Source organism: Berghia stephanieae, chromosome 5 (genome assembly GCF_034508935.2).
Source record: "Berghia stephanieae isolate SIO BIC M18660-M18661 chromosome 5, UCSD_Bste_1.3, whole genome shotgun sequence".
Lineage (NCBI taxonomy): Eukaryota > Metazoa > Mollusca > Gastropoda > Nudibranchia > Aeolidiidae > Berghia > Berghia stephanieae.
This window is the reverse complement of record NC_088364.1, coordinates 6,346,083-6,353,582: the sequence shown is the minus strand read 5'-3', so window position 1 is coordinate 6,353,582 and position 7,500 is coordinate 6,346,083. Positions and strand designations below refer to the sequence as shown.

At 38.4% G+C, this 7,500-nt stretch overlaps 2 protein-coding genes across 2 annotated transcripts in view; one reads left to right on the top strand and one right to left on the bottom strand.

The window, feature by feature from the left end:
* Positions 1-7,500, bottom strand: part of LOC144972314 (RUN and FYVE domain-containing protein 2-like) — an 82,427-nt gene that overhangs the window by 24,048 nt on the left and 50,879 nt on the right.
* The window catches only part of LOC144972316 (uncharacterized), a 12,507-nt gene continuing 9,818 nt past the window's right edge, over positions 4,812-7,500 (top strand). The window contains exon 1 of the mRNA XM_078913409.1: positions 4,812-5,044. The gene's annotated coding sequence lies outside the window, so the exon portion shown is untranslated. The remainder of the gene's footprint in view (positions 5,045-7,500) is intronic.

The window sequence follows — 7,500 nt, the reverse complement described above, 5'->3', positions numbered from 1 at the left end:
ATATTTTTTTCATTTTTTTTCTGTAAAATTCATTTCAACTTGAATATAAATCATGGTATAAACACGGTTTAAACAAAATTTGATTGACTCTCCTCAGATTAGTCACTCTATCTCTATCTGATTCTTGAGACCATGAAACCAATCGTTCACCCCCCCCCCCCCCCCTAAAAAAAAAAGAAAAAAAAAAAGAAAGAAAACAAACCCGGTCTAAGCTTCGTACCCGAAAAGTACCGAGTTCAATTACACGCCGCTGCGCTGTGTGGCCTTGAGCAAGTCACCTCGCCCTAGCTCAATTTGCGGCGCCGCTCTGCGGCTGACGCTTGGGTTATTCCAGTCTTTCCTTGGAATAGACCCTAAAGACAAATTTCCAATTGAGGATGAATAAAAGGAATTTTATTTTGACTTTTTCATAATTTTTTTATTATTTAAAACAGAAGTTGTCAGCTCATTGTCAGCCATCACTGGCGCAGGACCTACTTTCAACAATGGAACTATTCTCAGCTTTATCGACCTGCTTAGCATGTCGGTTGTTGCATGGTTAAGGATTTCAACAACAAAAAAAAAAAAATCAAAAAAATCATCAAGATTGATATTAATCTAAGCTCTACTGTTTCTTTCAGAAGTTTTGAAAGAACTTCTTTTAGATTTAATCGGTTGCTTGTAGGGGTTTTGAAGTGCTTGGGACACCATTAGGTCATTTTAGAACCAGTAAAAAGGAAAAGAAGATTATAATATGGAGAAAGAATTACAGATTTGAAGTTAAAAAAAATAGCAAAGTTAAGGGGATTGGTTCAACTAGGGAGCAAAACTCAACATGAGGTTTTATACAGTGTAATATCTATTACATTGTGTGCTCAAAGCGCTTTACAAGGGGTCAGAAGCCAACAGCAGCACAAAACAAGTGAGACGAGAAATGGCGCTTGTTAGGCCATATTACAATTTCATTTTTCAACAGAGACAACGCTGTTAACGACCAGGTACTCATTTTACGCCAGTGTACGGTGAGAGAATGCGAGTAAAGAGCCTTTTCCAAGGACTTAACTATGTCAACTTTGTTGACAATATCGTTACAGCTACCAGCTAGATACTCATTTTACACATGAATATATATATATATATATATATATATATATATATATATATATATATAATATATATATATATATATATATAAGTAGAAAATAAATTTAATGGACAAAACTAAAATATGTAAATGAATAAACAAAGAGCCAGCCAGATTGCTACGGAGATTGTGGAATTTAATACTACACGCCCACCCATCTTTTTCAATGCCTCCCGTCTGATTCATCTCATTGTGAGGCTATGTGGTCTTGTGGTACGACACTCGCTTTCGGAAGGTCCTGGGTTCGAGCCTCGCTCGGCGCATAATTGAGTCATTGGAAAAGACTCTTTACTCACATTCTCTAACCGTACTCAGGTGTAAGATGAGTACCTGGCCGTCAACAGCGTTGTCTCTGTCGGAAAAAAATTGTAATATCGCTAACAGACGTCTCTTTCTAATTGTTACGTGTTGCTGTTGGTCAGGAACCCTTTGAGCACATTTAGTGGTTATTGGGCTATATAAAGGCTCTAGTTTTCTCTCTCTCTCTCTCTCTCTCTCTCTCTCTCTCTCTCTCTCTCCTAACTCTCAATCCTCTATCTCTCCAAATTCTCCTCTTCTATATCTCTCTCTTTCTCATTTACTTCTCTCTCTCTCTCTCTCTCTCTCTCTCTCTCTCTCTCTATCTCTCTCTCACACACACACAGACACAGACACACACACACACACACACAGAGCATAAATAAATTAGCATGAGAAATCAAATGTAGAAGATTATGATTATGAGTTAAGACAGAAGGAGGTGAGCGGCATCGGGCTCCAATATCATTATAGGGGGGAGGGGGAGGGGGAGGGGGCGGGGGAGGGGAGGGGGAGCGTGTGTTTACGAATAAACAACGAGGCACAAACAGTGACATCTATACTGCCGTACTGTGTGGAAAAACACATATTAAAAAAATTTTGGCCAGAAAACTCGTCCTTCAAATATCGATCGATTCAAATGACTCATCTTGTCAAAAACTCTCAAACCCGGGACTTCGGCGAAGTCCCGGGTTTGAGAGTTTTTGCCAAGATGAGAGTCATTTGAATCGATCGATATTTGAAGGACGAGTTTTCTGGCCAAAATTTTAAATAGCTGTTTTTCCAGAGTAAGACAGTTGTAGAAGACGAGATCCTAGGGCAAAAAGCGTGTATAAATTGCGCACGGCCCGTCCGCCCGTCTCTCTGGCCTGTCGATTCCATTTAACCAGTTTTGCTCGTTAACACGGATGAATCCCACACAATCTATGCATTTCTAATCGGGAAACGCTATTATGAAATGATGATGATCCCCCTTTGTATTTATTACTTTCAATTTTTGTTTCTCATTCCTATTTTATTTTGTTTTGAAAAAGAAAGGCACGGGTTTGCATAACTTCAAAGTAGCCATTTTCAGCGCTATGATTGTAAAGCGGGGGGGGGGGGGGGGGGGGGGGGGGGGGGTGGTCAGAAAAAAAAAATTCGACTTCACTAGGGATCGATCTCCATCCCTTGGCCTGTGTAGTGAATTCTTTACCACCTGAGCAATCGTATAAAGTTATTATTAAATGGTGTTCACTGGGTGGCCAATTTTGGTTACATATTGTTATGTTGCCATCTGGCAGCCCTGTTTGCCGGTTGTTTTTGTTTTTTTTTTTGTTTGTTTGTTTTTAAGAACCCATAAAAAGGAAGAAAAATGAGATGGAATTACAAGAAAAAGTAAGTCAAAGAAGACTGATTCAAGTAGAGAACAGATGTAGATTCCAAGAGCACACTATCAGTGTATTTAGTTTGGGATCACCTAAAAGTCTCATCCAGATACCAGCACAGGTCCCCACTGAAAGACGAAGATGAAGATGATGATGATGATGAAGATGATGATGATGATGATGATAATGAGGAGGAAGACGATGATGGTGATGATAAGGAGGAGGGGGAGGAGGTGGAAGAAGCAGAGGAGGAGGAGGGGGAGTAGGAGGAGGAAAAGGAGGAAGAGGAGAATTGTCAAAACCGTAACCATACATATCAAAAGTTCATTATGTAAAGTTCAAAAGATGATGATGATGATGACGATGATGATGATGATGATGATGATAATGAGGAGGAGGTGGTGGAAGAAGAGGAGGAGGAAGAGGGGGAGGAGGAGGAGGAGGAGGAGAAGGAGGAAGAGGAGAATTGTCAAAACCGTAACCTTACATATAAGAAGTTCATTATGTAAAGTTCAAATCCCCCCACCCACAAGAAAAAACAAAAAACGAAACACCATTGAATCCCTTAGTCACTAAAGCTGGACTTGTAAAAGACGTAGGAAATAGGGAATTGATGAGAATGGATAACAGGAGGAAGGCACACTAAAACACCATGGGTTCAGTAATAAATAACAATGTGAAATTGAATGTTAGCTTGAATTTAATATACTAAAACAGATAAAATGGACGTTTCGGGTTTCCCATTTATCAACAAAACAGGATGAATGAAACACTACAGACGAATGAGATAATGTGGTAGTGGCGTTGTTAAGATGAATAAATAAAACATTTCAATGTCCATTTTTATCTGTTTTCGTATATTAAATTGAAGCTTACATTCAATTTCACATTGTTATTTATTTCTTCGAGCTTCAAGCAGCAACATTTACATGGTTTCAGTATGAAACCCCCGTACTTCATCAGACGAGGCGTGAGTGACATCAAAGACCTTGGAGGAGTTAGAATATGGGGAGTAGAACCTCCCTGACCCAGGTTACAAGGTGGTGGGAGAGGGACGTTGGGATAGGGAGGCTGATGGGGTAAGAGAGAGAGAGAGAGAGAGAGAGAGAGAGAAAGAAAGAAAGAAAGAGAGAGAGAGAGAGAGAGAGAGAGAGAGAGAGAGAGAGAGAGAGATGACAGGTTCAAGTCTCGGCATATGGGTTAAAACCAAATAAATAAATAAATAAATAAATAAATAAATAAATAAATAAATAAATAAATAAATAAATAAATAAATAAATAAACTGATTGATCAGCAAAAAGGTAGAAATATGAGGAATCCTTTTGTGCGACAATTGGGTGACCGAACATGGCGAATGTACTAGCCACTAGGCAATGAACATGAATGGTACCACAGATGATCCAAGCTAAATTGCCGTGCCCCCCCCCCCCCCCCCCCCCCCCCAAAAAAAAAAAAAAAAAAAGCGAGGGAAGGATCAAACGTCCTCCTCCCGTTTGTTTCGTAACAAGATTTTGCGTGGCCACTTGGCACCGCAGGCCTGGCACCACAACCAACTCCAAGAGGCGTCAGTCACACAACCATTGCCGCCGCCACTGCGACAGCCAATGAAAACGTGAGTATCCGATATTATTGCATCCATGACATCGCGTTGACGACACCTTTTGCTCTCTTCACCAACATCATAAAACATCGTAATCGGTCATGCATCTCCCATTGACCAACCCCCCCCCCCCCCCGCCCACCAATATCATCACCACCACCACCATCATCATCATCACTATAACACTATCATCAACACTACAACAATTATTCCAGCAATCCCCCCCCCCCCCCCCCTACTCCCCACCTCCATCTACAAGACTTAATACATAATATCGTTATCTATCTCTCCTCTTCATCCATCACCATTCCTCCAACACCCACCGATCCCAACCCCCTCCCCCCCCCCCTACCCCCACCCCCGCATTCTCGACCACGTGACCACATCAATCCTGGGGTTATAAAGATGGACAACGAACAGATCGTCACCAATCGGAGATAGCTTGAAGGGCAGGAGAAACTTTTAGACAAAACCAAGTCAGACAAGCACCGTTATTATTATTATTATTATCATCTAAAAGTAATTCGATTGGCCTTCATTTTGTCTATTTGCCACAAGTGCTGGACGAAGGGGGAAAAAAGTTTCAGTTAGATTTACATTCTTTCTTCAAAGACCCGTAACCAACAGAAGATACCCTGATAAACATTCAGACAAAGGTGAGTGAGATAAATTTGTGTAGCTGTAAACGTTAGAATATTATTATTATTATTATTATTATTATTATTATTATTATTATTTATTATTATTATTATTATTATTATTATTATATTATTATTATATATATTATTATTATTATTATTATTATATTATTATTATTTTATTATTATTATTATTATTATTATTATTATTATTATTATTATCATTATTATTATTATATTATTATTATTATTATTATTATTAATTATTTATTATTATTTTATTATTATATCTATAGGGGACGAAGTGGCCGAGTGGTTAAGGCATTGCACTGTTACCCGGAAGGTCCCGCTTCAGGCACTTTCGTTTTTTTTCCTTGGGCAAGATTATTAACCCCCAATTTGCTCCCTTGGACAACACGGGTGATTTCTGTTGACATCAGACATCTTGTTCCATGAATTATCTATATTCCTTCGTGGACTGCCTAGGCGACGATCTCTTATGATGTCGTGGCGGAAGGGAAAAATTATTAGTGTTTATATTATTTATAAGTATTTCGAGTAGCCATCATTTTTTCTATCTGCCTCAAGTGCTAAAAGAGGAGAGAGAGAGAAAAAAGTTCCGGTTAGTTTTTCATTCTTTCTTCAAAGACCCGTAACCAAGATAATTCTGATAGACTTTCACGAAAAGGTGAGTGAGATAGGCTGATGTGATGCAAAAGTGAGAATATTATTATTACTATCATTTATATAATTATTTCGATTAGGCATAACTTTTTCTTTCTGCCACAAGCGCTAAAAGAGAAAGGAAGAAAAAAAAAGTTACAGTTAAGTTTTTTTTAAAAACCCATACAAAAAACTTGCTTTTTTATAGCGCAATATCCACTAAACGTGCTCAAAGTTTACATTCTATCTTCAGAGAGCCCAAACCAACAGAAGATAATCTGATAATAAACGTTTAGACAACGGTGACTGAGATCAGCTGATGTAGCTGCAAAAGTCAAACAAATTGGAAATCAGTCATGGGGTAAAGATAAAAGAAACGGATCTAAAAAGATTAATTTGTGCATGGTAGGTAGAAAGTGAAAGTACCGGACACAGACAAAAATGAATAACAACAGCTTCAAAAAAAAAAAAAAAAAGAACAAAATATTAAACACAGAACGTTTGAGATCAAAACCCTTCTTCAGCCAACCAAAGGATTTTGAGGCCGGAACGTCCCGTGCTTGGTATGTTCCTTTTTTTTTGAGCATGTTATATCATTATCTTTTAGGGCCCAAAGCTTATCGCAACTTAGTATCAGATTTTTTGGGGCTTAACTTTGGCCATATTCGGATTGTTTTGGTCCAGTCAGTTTAAGCTCTTGAAGCTAAAATTTTGATTCAAATTTAGTGAAAATATGCTAATTTTTACTCAGAAACGTTGTTTAAATATTCAAATTGAGCTACACCACACCAATTCCTCGGTGTTTTTCAAGTGACAATTCCACTAAATAAGAGTGAAAAACTATCATTTTGTATTTTTATAGATTTTACTTTTTCGAATTCATGTCTTGATCGACATTTTAAATGTCGATGTTGACTTGGGACCCCTTTTGGAGGCTAGTTCCATCAAAATCTCAATCTCAAGTATATATATATATAATATATATATATATATATATATATATATAATATATATATTATATAATATATATATATATTATATTAAGTTGAGCTTTTATATAGCGCAATATCCGTTAAATATGATCAATGCGCTTTACAAAGAAGAGTCCCTGTCAAACAGCAACAAGTAAGATATAGAACGAGACATGACATTTTTTCAGACAGACAACACTGTTAAGGGCCAGGTACTTATTTTACACATGAGTACAATGAGAGAATGTGAGTAAAAAGGCTTTTCCAAGGACTCAATAACTATGCGCCGAGCGAGGCTCGAACCCAGAACCTTCCGATCCGAAAGCGAGTGTCATACAACTAGACCACATAGCCACACATATTACGTATTCCATCCGTTTCCTGGTCCCTGATTGGTCAATTTGTAAGTCATACATCCATGACTGGTTCAGAAAGAGAACAGAAGAATTGGAAGCTGCTTTTTCATAACTCATTGAGTTGATTCTTCTACTTTCTGAGATGGTGAGCAAATATTACACGTCTCATATTCCTGATTCAGAAAAGTGAGTGGAGCAGGCATTTGTGTTGATATCATCAAGAAATGGAGTGAGTAGGAAAGTGCAGGCATCATTCAGAAATATGATGAGTTGGCAGCAGGCTTGATAGTGTGGTGACCGCTGACTCATCATGGTAGAAAGTGGGCACGTTGAGTGGAGGTGACACCAGAGACAGTAGAGAATAATTATTTATTTTGCGCGCCGGCGATAGGGGCTCGAACCCGACCTTACTGGTACGACAACTCCGCCTGGCCGGGGGAGCGTGACACTATCGTATGAGCTATCAACGACTAATTCAGGTGTT